We start from the raw sequence: 14749 nt of genomic DNA on the forward strand, positions 1-14749 counted from the left end.
AGAGACATACATAGAACATTCCATCGTCAATGAGCAAATACATTCTCTTATCAGCAGCACACGGATCCTTATCTGAAATAGAACTTATGTTATGCCACAAAGCAGCCCTTAATAAAAACAAAAAAATAGAGATACTACCTTGTATTCTATCAGATCATAATGGAATGAAATTAGAAGTCAATGGTGAAATAAAAAACAGAAATTACTCCAACACCTGGAGAGTAAATAATATGCTACTGAATAATGCATGGATAGCAGAAGACATCACTGAGGAGATAAAAAACTTCTTGGAGGTAAATGAGACCAACAATACAACGTACCAAAATCTCTGGGACACTAAGAGGAAAATTCATTGCATGGAGTACATTCAAGAAAAAGAATAAAAAATCAACAACTAAATGACCTAACATTACACCTCAAAGCCCTAGTAAAGGAAGAACAAATCAACACCAAAAGTAGAAGAAGACAGGAAATAATTAAAATCTGAGCTACAATCAATGAAATTGAAACAAAAGAAACAATTCAAAAATTGAGAAAACAAAGGGTCTTTGAAAAAGTAAATAAACTAGATAAACTCTTAGCCACACTAATGAAGAGAAGGAGAGAGAAAACTCAAATTACTAAAATTTATGATGAAAAAGGAAATATCATGACAGATACCACTGAGATACATAACATAATGAGAAGCTACTTTGAAAATCTATATTCCAACAAAATAGAAAATTCCAAAGACACTGACAAATTTCTAGAGATATATGATCCACCCAAACTGAATCAGAAGGACATACACAATTTTAACAGATCAATTTCAAGCAATGAAATATAAGTCATCAAAAGTCTACCAACCAAGAAAAGCCCAGGACCAGACGGATTCTCAGCTGAGTTCTACAAGACCTTCAAAGAAGAACTTATACCAATACTCCTCAAAGTATTCCATGAAACAGATAAGGATGGAACTCTTCCAAACTCATTCATTCTATGAACCTAGTATCAAAACCAGACAAAGACACATCAAGGAAAGAAAACTTTAGACCAGTATCTCTGATGAACAAAGACAAAAATATCCCTAACAAACTTCTGGCAAATCATGTACAAAAACATATTAAGAACACAGTGCACCATGATCAAGTGGGGTTCATCCCAGGGATGCAAGGTTGGTTCAACATCTGGAAATCAATAATGTAATTCATCACATCAGCTGGCTTAAGGATAAGAATATGATTATCTCAAAAGATTTAGAGAAAGCGTTTCACAAAAATACAAAACTCCTTCATGCTCAAAACACTAGAAAAAATAGGGATAACAGGAATATACCTCAACATGGTAAAAGCTATTATGATAAGCCCAAGGCCAACATCATTCTCAATGGAGAAAAACTGAAAGCATTCCCCCTAAAAACTGGAACAAGGTAGGGATGCCCTCTTTCACCACTTCTATTCAACATCATCCTTGAATCTCTAGCCAGAGCAATTAGATCTAAGAAATTAAAGGGATACAAATAGGAAAAGAAGAACTCAAGCTATCCTATTTGCCAACAACATGATTCTTTATTCAGAGTATCAAAAAACTCTACCAGAAAATTTCTAGAACTAATGAATGAATTCAGCAAAATAGCAGGCTATAAAATAATACACAGAAATCTAAAGCATTTCTATTCGTAAGTGATGAATCCCCTGAAAGAAAAATTAGGAAAACTACTCCATTCACAATAACCTAAAAAAAAAAAAAAAAAAAAAACAACTGAGAATCAATCTAACAAAAGAGGTGAAAGACCTCTACATACGTTGAGAACCACAGAACACTAAAGAAAGAAATTAAAGAAAACCTCAGAAGATGGAAAGATCTCCCATGTTCTTTGATAGGCAGAATTAATATTATCAAAATGGCCATATTCCCCAAGGTGCTATACAGATTTAACACAATTTCAATTAAAATTCCAATGACATTCCTCATAGAAAGAGAGAAAGCAATGATGGAATTCATCTGGAAGATCAAAAGACCCAGAATAGCCAAAGGAATCCTGGGCAGGAAGAGTGATGCAGGAAATATCACAACACCAGGTTTTAAACTCTACTATAGAGTAACAGTAACAAAAATGGCATGGTATTGGCACAAAAATAGACAGGTAGACTAATGGTACAGAATAGAAGACACGGAGACAAATTCACATAAGTACCATTATCTCATACTAGACAAAGGTGCCAAAAACATACAATGGAGAAAAGATAGCCTCTTCAACAAATGATGCTGGGAAAACTGGAAATCCATATGCAGTAAAATGAAATTAAATCCCTCTCTCTCACCCTGTACAAAACTCAACTCAAAATGGATCAAGGATCTAGGCATTAGACCTGAGACCCTTCAACAAATACAAGAAAAAGCAGGCCCAAATCTTCAGGTTGGTTTAGGACCAGACTTCTTAACAAGACCCCCAGAGCACAAGAAATAAAAGTAAGAATCAATAAACGGAACAGATTCAAACTAAAAATTTTCCTCAGCAAAGTAAACAATAATGTGAAAAGAGAGCCTATAAAGTGGGAAAAAATCTTTTCCACACACCCTTCAGACAGAGCACTAATCTTCAAAATTTATAAAGAACTTTAAAAACTTTATACCAAAAATACAAAGAACTCAATAAATGGGTTAAGAAACTGGGCAGATACTTCACAGAAGTAGTTATACAGGTGATCAACAAATACATGAAAAAGTGCTCATCATTTTTAGTAATTAGAGAAATCCAAATTAAACTACCATAAGATTTCATGTAACTCTAATTAGAATGGCTATTATCAAGAATACAAGCAATAATAAGTATTGGCACAGATGTGGAGAAAAAGACACACACATATTGCTAGTAGAGATGCAAATTGGTGCAGCCACTCTGGAAAGCAGTATGGAGATTCCTCAGAAAACTTGGAATGGACCCGACATTTGACCCAGCTATCCCATTCCTCCATTTATACTCAAAGGACTTAAAATCAGCATACTGCAGTGACACTACACATCAATGTTCATAGTTGCTCAATTCACAATTGCTAGATTGTGGAACCAACCTAGATGCCCTTCAATTGATGAATGGATAAACAAACTGTGGTATATATACACAATGGTATATTACTCAGCCATAAAGAAGAATAAAATTATGACATTTGCTGGTAAACAGATGGATTTGGAGAACATCATCCTAAGTGAAATAAGCCAAGTCCGAAAAACCAAAGGCTGAATGTTTCCTGTGATAAGAGGATGATGATACATAACAAGTGGCAGGGGGGAGGGTAAAAGAAGAATGGAAGAACTTTGGATTGTGCAGAGAGAAATAGGGCGGGAGGAGTGGGGGAAGGTAAGATAGTAGATTGAGACAGACATTATTACCACATGTACATGTATGATTACATGAATTGTGAGTCTACATCGTGTATAATCATAGAAATGAAAAGTTGTACCCCATATGTGTACAATGAATCAAAATGCAGTCTGTAAAAGTAAAAATTTTTAAAAAGGGAAAAAAAGGCAAAAGAACACCATGAACACCTTTCTTTTTCTTTGCACAGAAGGAAAATAAAAATTGAAAGATAAGACTCAGTTGGATTTAAATAAAAAATCTGATTGCCTAACCTCATTTAACTTAACAAAAGGATAGCTCAACATCAGGTCTTGTTATTGGTATTATTAATGTCAACGAATTAAGAATTAAATCCTCGGACCCGCCTGACCCTGCACCCAGGACGGCACCATCACTGGTTGGTCGCAGTCACGGAGCAAGCTGGCGGGTGAGTCAGGCCACCTGCACCACGGAGATACCAGGCGGGCACCCAACCCGCCTGCCCTGCGAAGCTAGGCAATGGGAAGACAACCTGCCCAGTCACAAGGCCGAAGACAGACACCATCACTGAGCGACCCCGCCTGACCACCACGCTGAAGTCTGTCGCCAGTCCGCCTGCATCGCAGAGCTAGCCAGATGTGTCTTTATAGGCTGGTGCAGGCACTTTGAATTATTCCTGAGGCTGTGGCCAGCATCATTGGAAGGGCAGCTCCCTTCCTGAGACACCTACAGGAGACTAGAGGACATTTGACAAGACCCAGGAGTCAAAAAGAGGAGGTATTGAGAGACTCAAGACCAACTCAGAGCCACCAGGTGAATCTCTCCCACTGGTCGGGCTTCCCGGAGGGGGCAGTAGTCCTGAAATGCAGGGAACTTCGTGGTGTAGAGTGGCCCAGTGAGACTCCCCTGATGGAGCCAAGTACCCAGTCAACCAGGAGCATGGCAAAGGAGGGCCGCACAGCGAGAGGCTTCAACACAGAGTGAGGGTCCGAGGCCCAGGCAGTAGATCCAGTTCCCACGAAATGAAGCAGAGGAGGGCCACTCAGCGAGGCAGTCCCTCACAGGGCCAGGATCCCAAGCCCAGGCGGTAGTCAGGACCCCTGGGAACATCGCAGAGGAGGGCTTCCCAGTCCAGGTGGTAGTTCTGGATCGAAGGGAACTTCTCGGAGAGCTGCGCAGCAAAACTTCCCCACCAGGTAAGTCTTCCCTGCTGGGTGAGGCTTTCCAACCAGAGCAGTAGAACCAGAGACACAGACCCAGATCAGATGTGCCCCAGTCGGCAGTCTAGTCCACCTTTGACTGACCATCAGTCAACAAGTGGAGGCGCCTCTGCCCACTGACAGGGAATATACCCCACCTGAAGGCCACCACCCCTAGAGTAGGGCAGCTTCCTAGTAGAGCACCATATTATCAAGTTCCTCCAAGACTTCAGGCTACTGAAAGCTAAGAGGTGAGTTACTGAAACTCTACAAAGACAATATTAGTCAACAGAGGAAATCTGCAATATCCCAGAGTTTCACTACTACAGGGGTAGATACCTGAGCAATATGAGAAAACAAGGGAAGAAAATGTCCCAAACAAACCTAGATGGTATAGCAATAAAATCCAATGACAGCATGGCGGAAGAAATGTAAGAAAGGGAGTTCAGAATGTACATAATTAAAACGATCAGGGAAGCAAACAAGGAGATAAAAAAGCAAATGCAGGCATTGAATGATGAGATGAAAAAGCAAATGCAGGCATTGAATGATCGCACCAATTGACAGTTAAAAGAGCAAATACAGGAAGCAAAAGATCATTTCAATAAAGAGTTATAGATGTTGAAAAAAAAAAACAAAAACAGAAATCCTTGAAATGAAGGAAACAATAAACCAAATTAAAAACTCCGTAGAAAGCATAACCAATAGGATAGAACACCTGGAAGACAGGACTTCAGATATTGAAGATAAAACAATCTTTAAAACGAAGTTCACCAAACAGAGAAGATGGTAAGAAATCAAACAGAATCTACAAGAATTATGGGATATCATGAAAAGGCCAAATTTAAGAATTATTGGGATTGAGGAAGGTTTAGAGAAACAAATCAAAGGTATGAAAATCTATTCAATGAAATAAAATCAGAAAATTTCCCACATCTCAAGAATAAAATGGAAAATCAAGTACGAGAGGCTTTATAGGATTCCAAATGTACAAAATTACAACAGACCCACACCAAGGCACGTTATTATGAAAATACCTAACATACAAAATAAAGACAGAATTTTAAAGGCTGCGAGAGAAAAAAATCAAATTACATTCAGGGGGAAACCAATATGGATATCAGCAGATTTTTCAGTCCAGACGCTAAAAGTTAGAAGGGCCTGGAACAACATTTTTCAAGCCCTGAAAGAAAACAGATGCCAACCAAGAATCTTATACCCAGCAAAACTTACTTTCAGATTTGACGACAAAATAAAATCCTTCCATGATAAACAAAAGCTAAAAGAATTTACAGAAAGCAAGACAACATTACAGAACATTCTCAGCAAAATATTCCATGAGGAAGAGATGAAAAAAATGATGTAAATCAGCAAAGGGAGGAACTACCCTAAGAACAGCCAAATAAAGGAGAAACCAAGTTGTGTCAAAAAAAAAAAAAAAAAATGAGTCAAATGACCGGGAATACAAAGCATATCTCAATAATAACCCTGAATGTTAATGGCCTGAACTCATCAATCAAAAGACATAGACTGGCAGATTGGATTAAAAAGAAAGATCCAACAATATGCTGCCTGCAAGACACTCATCTCATAGAAAGAGATACCCACAGACTAAAGGTGAAAGGACGGGAAAAAACATACTATGCACATGGACGCAGCAAAAAAGTTGGGAGTATCCATTCTCATTTCAGATAATATGGACTTCAAGCCAAAGTTAGTCAGAAGGGATAAAGAAGGACATTTCATACTGCTTAAGGGAAGCATAAATCAGCAAGACATAACAATCATAAATATCTATGCCCCAAACAGTGGCTCATCCATATATGTCAAACAAATCCTCCTAAATGCCAGAAATCAAATAGACCACAATATGATAATACTAGGCGATTTTAACACACCTGTCTCACCACTGGACAGATCTTCCAAACAAAAATTGAACAAAGAAACCATAGATCTCAAAAACACAATCAATAATTTAGACTTAACGGATATTTATAGAATATGCCATCCAACAAAGAGCGAATACACTTTCTTCTCAGCAGCACATGGATCTTTCTCTAAAATAGACCATATATTATGCCACAAAGCTACTGTTAGCAAATACAAGAAGATAGAGATAATACCGTGTATTTTATCAGATCATAATGGATTGAAATTAGAAATAAATGACAGAGTATAAAACAGAACTACTCCAGTACCTGGAGATTAAATAATATGCTATTGTATGATGAATGGATAATAGAAGACATCAGGAAGGAAATTTAAAAATTCTTAGAGGTAAATGAGAACAAAGAAACAACATATCAGAATCTCTGGGACACTATGAAAGCGGTTCTTAGAAGAAAATGTATTTCATGGAGTGCATTCAATAAAAGAAGAAAAAAACAATCAACAAATAAACGACCTAACATTACAGCTCAAAGCCCTAGAAAAAGAAGAACAGAGCAACACCAAAAGTAGTAGAAGACAGGAAATAGTTAAAATCAGAGTTGAAATCAATGAAATTGAAACAAAAGAAACAATCGGAAAAATTAACAAAATAAATAGTTTGTTCTTTGAAAAAATAAACAAAATTGATAAACCCTTAGCCACACTAACAAAGAGAAAGAGGGAGAAAACTCAAATCCTAAAATTCGAAATGAACAAGGAAATATCACAACAGACACGAATGAAATACAAAACATAATTAGAAGCTATTTTGAAAATCTATACTCCAACAAAACAGAAAACCTCGAAGACATCAACAAGTTTCTAGAGACATATGAATTACCTAAACTGAATGAGGAGGACATACACAACTTAAATAAATTCATTTCAAGCAATGAAATAGAAGAGGTCATCAAAAACCTATCAACAAAGAAAAGTCGGGGACCAGATGGATTCTCAGCCGAGTTCTACAAAATCTTTAAAGAACAGCTCATTCCAATACTCCTCAAAGTATTCCATGAATAGAAGAGGAGGGAACCCTCCCAAACTTGTTCTATGAAGCCAATATCACCCTGATACCTAAACCAGACAGAGATACATCGAGGAAAGAAAATTTCAGACCAATATCCTTAATGAACACCGACGCAAAAATTCTCAACAAAATCTTAGCTAATCGCATACAAAAATATATTAAAAAGATAGTGCACCAGGATCAAGTGGGTTTTATCCCAGGGATGCAAGGTTGGTTCAACATCCGGAAATCAATAAATGTCATTCACCATATCAACAGACTTAAAGTTAAGAATCACATGATTATTTCCATAGATGCAGAAAAAGCATTCGATAAAATACAGTATCCATTCATGTTCAAAACACTAGAAAAAAATTGGGGTAGTGGGAACATTCCTTAACATTATAAAGGTCATCTACTCTAAGCCCATGGCCAATATCATTCTAAATGGTGAAAAACTGAAAGCATTCCCCTAAAACTGGAACAAGGCAGGGATGCCCTCTTTCACCACTTCTATTCAACATCGTCCTTGAGACTCTAGCCAGAGCAATTAGACAAACCAAAGAAATTAAAGGGATACGAATTGGAAAAGAAGAACTCAAACTATCCCTGTTCGCTGATGACATGACTATATATTTAGAGGAACCTGGAAATTCCACCAGAAAACTTTTAGAACTCATAAGTGAATTCAGTAAAGTAGCAGGTTACAAGATCAATGCTCATAAATCCAATGCATTTTTATACATAAGTGATGAATCTTCAGAAAGAGAAATTAGGAAAACTACCCCATTCACAATAGCCTCAAAAAAAATAAAATACTTGGGAATCAATCTCACGAAAAGAGGTGAAAGACCTCTACAATGAGAACTACAGAACACTAAAGAAAGAAATTAAAGAAAACCTTAGAAGATGGAAAGATCTCTCATGTTCTCAGATAGACAGAATTAATATTGTCAAAATGGCCATACTACCTAAAGTGCTATACAGATTCAATGCAATTCCAATTAAAATCCCAATGATGTGCCTTGCAGAAATAGAGCAAGCAATTATGAAATTCATCTGGAAGAATAAAAAACCCAGAATAGCTAAAGCAATCCTCAGTAGAAAGAGCAAAGCAGGGGTTATCGCAATACCAGATCTTCAATTCTACTACAAAGCAATAGTAACAAAAACAGCATGGTATTGGTACCAAAATAGACAGGTAGATCAATGGTACAGAATAGAGGACATGGACACAAACCCAAATAAATACAATTTTCTCATACTAGACAAAGGGGCCAAAAATATGCAATGGAGAAAGATAGCCTCTTCAACAAATGGTGCTGGGAAAACTGGAAAACCTTATGAAACAGAATGAAATTAAACCCCTATCTCTCACCCTACACAAAACTCAACTCAAAATGGATCAAAAACCTCGGAATCAGACAAGAGACCCTGCATCTTATAGGAGAAAAAGTAGGTCCAAACCTTCAACTTGTTGGCTTAGGATCAGACTTCCTTAACAGGACTCCCATAGCACAAGAAATAAAAGCAAGAATCAACAACTGGGACAGATTCAAACTAAAAAGCTTTCTCTCAGCAAAGGAAACTCTCAGCAATGCAAAGAAAGAGCTTACAGAGTGGGAGAAAATCTTTGCCAATCATACTTCAGATAGAGCACTAATTTCCAGAATCTATAAAGAACTCAAAAAACTCTACACCAAGAATAAAAATAATCCAATCAACAAATGGGCTAAGGAAATGAACAGACACTTCACAGAAGATGTACAAGCAATCAACAGATATATGAAAAAATGTTCAACATCTCTAGTAATAAGAGAAATGCAAATCAAAACTACCCTAAGATTTCATCTCACCCCAATTAGAATGGCGATTATCAAGAACACAAGCAACAATAGGTGTTGGCGAGGATGTGGGGAAAAAGGTACACTCATTCATTGCTGGTGGGGTTGCAAATTAGCGCAGCCACTCTGGAAAGCAGTATGGAGATTCCTCAGAAAGCTTGGAATGGAACCACCATTTGACCCAGCTATCCCACTCCTCGGCCTACACCCAAAGGACTTAAAATCAGCATACTACAGTGATGTAGCCACATCAATGTTCATTGCTGCTCAATTCACCATAGCCAGATTGTGGAACCAACCTAGATGCCCTTCAGTTGATGAATGGATAAAGAAACTGTGGCATATATATACAATGGAATATTACTCAGCAATGAAGAATGATAAAATTATGGCATTTGCAGGCAAATGGATGAAATTGGAGAATATGATGCTAAGTGAGATAAGCCAATCTCAAAAAACTAAAGGACGAATGATCTCGCTGATAAGTGGATGAGGACATATAATGGGGGGTGTGAGGCGTTTGCGTTAGGGTTAGGGTTAGGTTTAGGGTTAGGGACAAGGAGGGTGGTAAGAATGGAGGAAAGAAGGACTGTATAGAGGGAACAGAGGGATGGGAGGGGTGGGGGGGAAGGGGAAAAAAATGAATCAAACATCATTGTCCTATGTAAATTTATGATTACACAAATGGTATGCCTTGAGTCCGTGTACAAATAGAGAAACAACATGTATCCCATTTGTATACAATAAAAAAAAAAAAAATAGTACCCGAGTGGAGGTTGCCTCAATATTACAATTAGCCTCCTCCTTCCAGTCTGTTGTTCAGTGGGGAAAGAATTGGTTTGGATTCTTATCCCTAGGTGGCCTGTTATGTGTTATATCCATTCTGTGTATCTGGTGTTTATGCAAATTACATAGGCGCCAATTCAAGGAGACAGCTATATTTCGCCAAGCTCTGCTTGCCGTTGATGTGGGAACCTCCCCCCAAGTTTGGCTATGCTAGACCAGTAGTCAGAGACAGGTAAGATTCATGAAGAGCTCATACCAACCTAAGACAGGGAATGAAGATATAAGCTTCATTTTCCAATGACGGGTAAGGATATTGCTCTTTCATGGACAATCTAAGACAGACACGGTCTCTTTTACAAACAAAAAGGGGGAGATGGGTGGGCAACACCCGGGGTTACACCACATTATTCTCTACAAAGATGGCGGCTGACACTTTGCCAGCGCGTGTGGAGTTTGTCTCTTGATGTAAACAGGAAGCTAAAGATATTGACCACGCAGGACAGACTATTGTACTAACCACCAATGCAGATGAGTTCAGGCTTACTTCCCCCTGACAACAGACATCCTATTGGTTTGTCTACAAGATATAAGTTGGTGTTCTTCCCAATAAAACCCCTTTTTTTCCGACTCAAGAAAAAGTGTGTGCTCTTAAGTCCCGCGGGATGGCGACACAAAATGGATCAAAAACCTTGGAATCAGACAAGAGACCCTGCATCTTATAGGAGAAAAAGTAGGTTCAAATCTTCAACATATTGGCTTAGGATCAGACTTCCTTAACAGGACTCCCATAGCACAAGAAATAAAAGTAAGAATCAATAACTGGGATAGATTCAAACTAAATAGCTTTCTCTCAGCAAAGGAAACTATCAGCAATGCAAAGAGAGAACCTACAGAGTGGGAGAAATCTTTGCCATGCATACTTCAGATAGAGCACTAATTTCAAGAATATATGAAGAACTCAAAAAACTCTACACCAAGAATACAAATAACCCAATGAACAAATGGGCTAAGGAAATGAACAGATGCTTCACAGAAGATCTACAAGCAATCAACAGACATAAAAAAATGTCCAACATCTTTAGTAATAAGAGAAATGCAAATCAAAACTCCCCTAAGATTCCATCTCACCCCAATCAGAATGGCAATTATCAAGAATACTAGCAACAACAGGTGTTGGCAAGAATGTGGGGGAACAGGTACACTCAAACATTGCTGGTGGGGCTGCAAATTAGTGCAGCCATTCTGGAAAGCAGTGTGGAGATTCCTTAGAAAACTTGGAATGGAACCACCATTTGACCCAGCTATCCCACTCCTCAGCCTATACCCAAAGAACTTAAAATCAGCATACTACAGTGATGTAGCCACATCAATGTTCATAGCTGCTCAATTCACCATAGCCAGATTGTGGAACCAACCTAGATGCCCTTTGATTCATGAATGGATAAAGAAACTGTGGTATATATATACAATGGAATATTACTCTGCCATAAAAAATAATAAAATTATGGCATTTGCAGGCAAATGGATGAAATTGGAGGATATCATGCTAAGTGAGAAAAGCCAATCTCAAAAACCTAAAGGACGAATGATCTTGCTGATAAGTGGGTGATGACACATAATGGGGGGTGAGAGTGGGGCAAGAATGGAGGAAGGAGGGACTGTATAGAGGTATAAGAGGGGTGGGAGGGGTGGGGGAAGGAAAAAATAACAGAATGAATCAAAAACTATTACCCTAGGTAAATGTATGATTACAAAAACGGTATGCCTCTACTTCATGTATAGAGAAACAAGATGTATCCCATTCATTTATAATAAAAATGAATTTAAAAAAAATTAAAACCTCATCATTATACCAAAAGGTTCCAGAAGGTACCAAATAAAACTCAGCAGTTAATATGAGTAAATATTTTATGTAAATTAAGGATTAGAAGAAAACTATGTAAAGATGATAAATATCAACTATAACAAAAATAAGAACAAATATACTAAAGAGCAAAAAACAGTAACCACTTCCATTATCAGGAATTAGACATGTATGTTTTTATTCATCTTTGTTTTATGGATTCAAGTTAATAAATTATGACAAGTAATTGAAATACATGTAAATACATGAAAGTAAGAAACTATTGAATTTTTTTCAGAAATAAAATAATGTAATAAGTTGCCTAGGTATAAGGTAAATAAACAAAAATTAAGAACTGTTGTCTGTTCTAACAATAACAATTACCAATAAAATTGGAAGGAAATTCCCATTAATACTTTAAATTGGGAATTTGAAATCTACTGAATTTGTTAAGTCTCAGAACAAAGGTTTTATTCAGGAACACTGAAAAACGTAATATCTAGTAGTGAAGTGCTTAGGAAGAACAAGTATTTTTCACTGCCTTTGAACTTCATCTGGTTTAATAATCCTTATTAGTATGGGGATAATATTCATATATCCAATGTTTATATAATATAAAAGAATTTAAACTAATACTGTTAGAATAACATTAGAAATGTAGAGTTCAACCAGGCACAATGACACATGCCTGTATTCCCAACTGCTCTGGAGGCTGAGTTAGGAGGATCCATATTCAAAGTCAGCCTCAGCAATTTTGTGAGATCCTGTCTCAAAATAAAAAGAAAATTTTAAGGGCTGGGGATGTTGTGCAGTGTTTAAGCACCTCTAGGTTTTATCACCAGTACCAAAAAGAAAAAAAAAGAGAAATATAGAGTTGATGTCATTAGTTTTTATTGTAGTTGTGACAATAAGAGCCCACCAGAATTTAGTTTTAAATAAGTAATTATTTGTTTATATACCTCAGGAAACTTTTTATTATTGTTCTGTGACTGAGCTAATAAAATCATTTCTTTTCAACTGATACTTTATACTAGTGAGAAAATTATTGATACATAGTAACAAACAAATGAGGTCCTAATTGTTAGCATATTTTTTAAAATAAAATATTCACCTACCTATCTCTCAAATCCCAGGTAAAAGCCTTACTACTACACAAAATCTTTGCAAAGAATCTAAGCCACATCCTCTTCCCTTCTGGTCACAGTTGCTTGGTTCTTGGAAGCTTTCATGTCAGAAATGCTGATAGCAAGATGTCTTAAGGAAATGCCAAAATCGGGCATCCTGCCCCCAACTTCAAAGCCACAGCTGTGATGCCAGATGGCCAGTTCAAAGATATTAGCCTATCTGACTACAAAGGAAAATATATTGTGTTCTTCTTTTACCCTCTCGACTTCACCTTTGTGTGCCCTACGGAGATCACTGCTTTCAGTGACAGGGTAGAAGAATTTAAGAAACTCAACTGCCAAGTGATTGGTGCTTCTGTCATCTGGCATGGATCAATACACCCAAGAAACAAGGAGGACCGGGACCCATGAACATTCCCTTGATATCAGATCTCAACCACACCACTGCTCAGGATTATGGAGTCTTAAAGGCTGATGAAGGCATTTCCTTCAGGGTCCTCTTTATCATTGATGAAAAGTATCCTTCACCAGATCACTGTGAATGACCTTCCTGTCGGCCACTCTGTGGATGAGACTCAGATTAGTTCAGGTCTTCCAGTTCACTGACAAACATGGGGAAGTGTGCCCTGCTGGCTGGAAGCCTGATGTCCAAAAAAGCAAAGAATATTTCTCCAAGCAGAAGTGATCACTGGGCCATCTTAGTGCCAAGGCTGCACTGGGCACCCATTAGAACAAAATCTCTTTTGTATTTCTTTTCATGCCTAAGACATAATTTTCCTGTAGGGTTGGGGAGACCCAGCCTTTCTTCTGTAGGTGGGAGAATGACCTGAGCTATATTATGGGGTTGGCCATCTGATGTATATGATGTACCAGTAGTGGGGCATCATCTCATTTATCTTTTGTAGTTTCTATTCAACTTGAACTGAGGGGGAAAAAAAAAATCTAAGCCAACACCATGATTTAGCTTTTATTCAAAATTATCAAAGAATGATTACGGTACTTTGGTATCCTCCAATAAATTATGTTTCTTTGTGAACAGGGATGCTTTTAATTTGTTCCCTGAACCAAGCTCAGTGCCAAGATTAGACAGTATTTTTAAGTTCATTCATATAATTTGTGCATATAAAGCAGTATTTCCTACAAAACTACTTATTATAATTTATAAAAGATGAATAATTTTAATATTTTGTAAATGTTAAAATCTTTATCTAAATAATTTTTTTAATCAATACATAATTATCTCTGAACTTGGAATTGTAATCTCAACTTTCCATAGTAATGAAGGTGCACTTTTAATTAAAAAAAAAAATCAGTAACTACCATTCTTACCCTTTCCCACTCAGCACCTTTGGAATTATTGTCACCAAATGCTACTGAATTTATATAATGCTAGAGCAACATAACAAACATTCACATGTGAATATTGTTATATGTAATTATTTAATTGAAGATATGTTATACATATATTACTATGCATTTTAGTATGAATATTGCCAAATCCAGTATAAAAGTAGATTATTCTTTACTACTTGTGTTTCTTCCCTACCATATTATAAGCCACTCAAGCTCAGACTGTTATTTCAATAGCTTTATAGGCATCCAAAAAACTACTGTTTTATCATATTTCAACATCTACAGTGACTTTTAATGTATAGTTTATACTGTTAGTGTTACCAAATCTAAGACTTATAAT

General features: G+C 37.0%; 1 protein-coding gene and 1 pseudogene across 11 annotated transcripts in view; one reads left to right on the top strand and one right to left on the bottom strand.

Annotated features, from left to right (window-relative positions):
• The window catches only part of Stxbp5l (syntaxin binding protein 5L), a 424978-nt gene that overhangs the window by 345729 nt on the left and 64500 nt on the right, over positions 1-14749 (bottom strand). The gene's annotated exons all lie outside the window — the stretch shown is intronic.
• Positions 13183-13741, top strand: LOC124992518 (peroxiredoxin-1-like; annotated as a pseudogene).

Source organism: Sciurus carolinensis, chromosome 9 (assembly GCF_902686445.1).
Source record: "Sciurus carolinensis chromosome 9, mSciCar1.2, whole genome shotgun sequence".
NCBI lineage: Eukaryota > Metazoa > Chordata > Mammalia > Rodentia > Sciuridae > Sciurus > Sciurus carolinensis.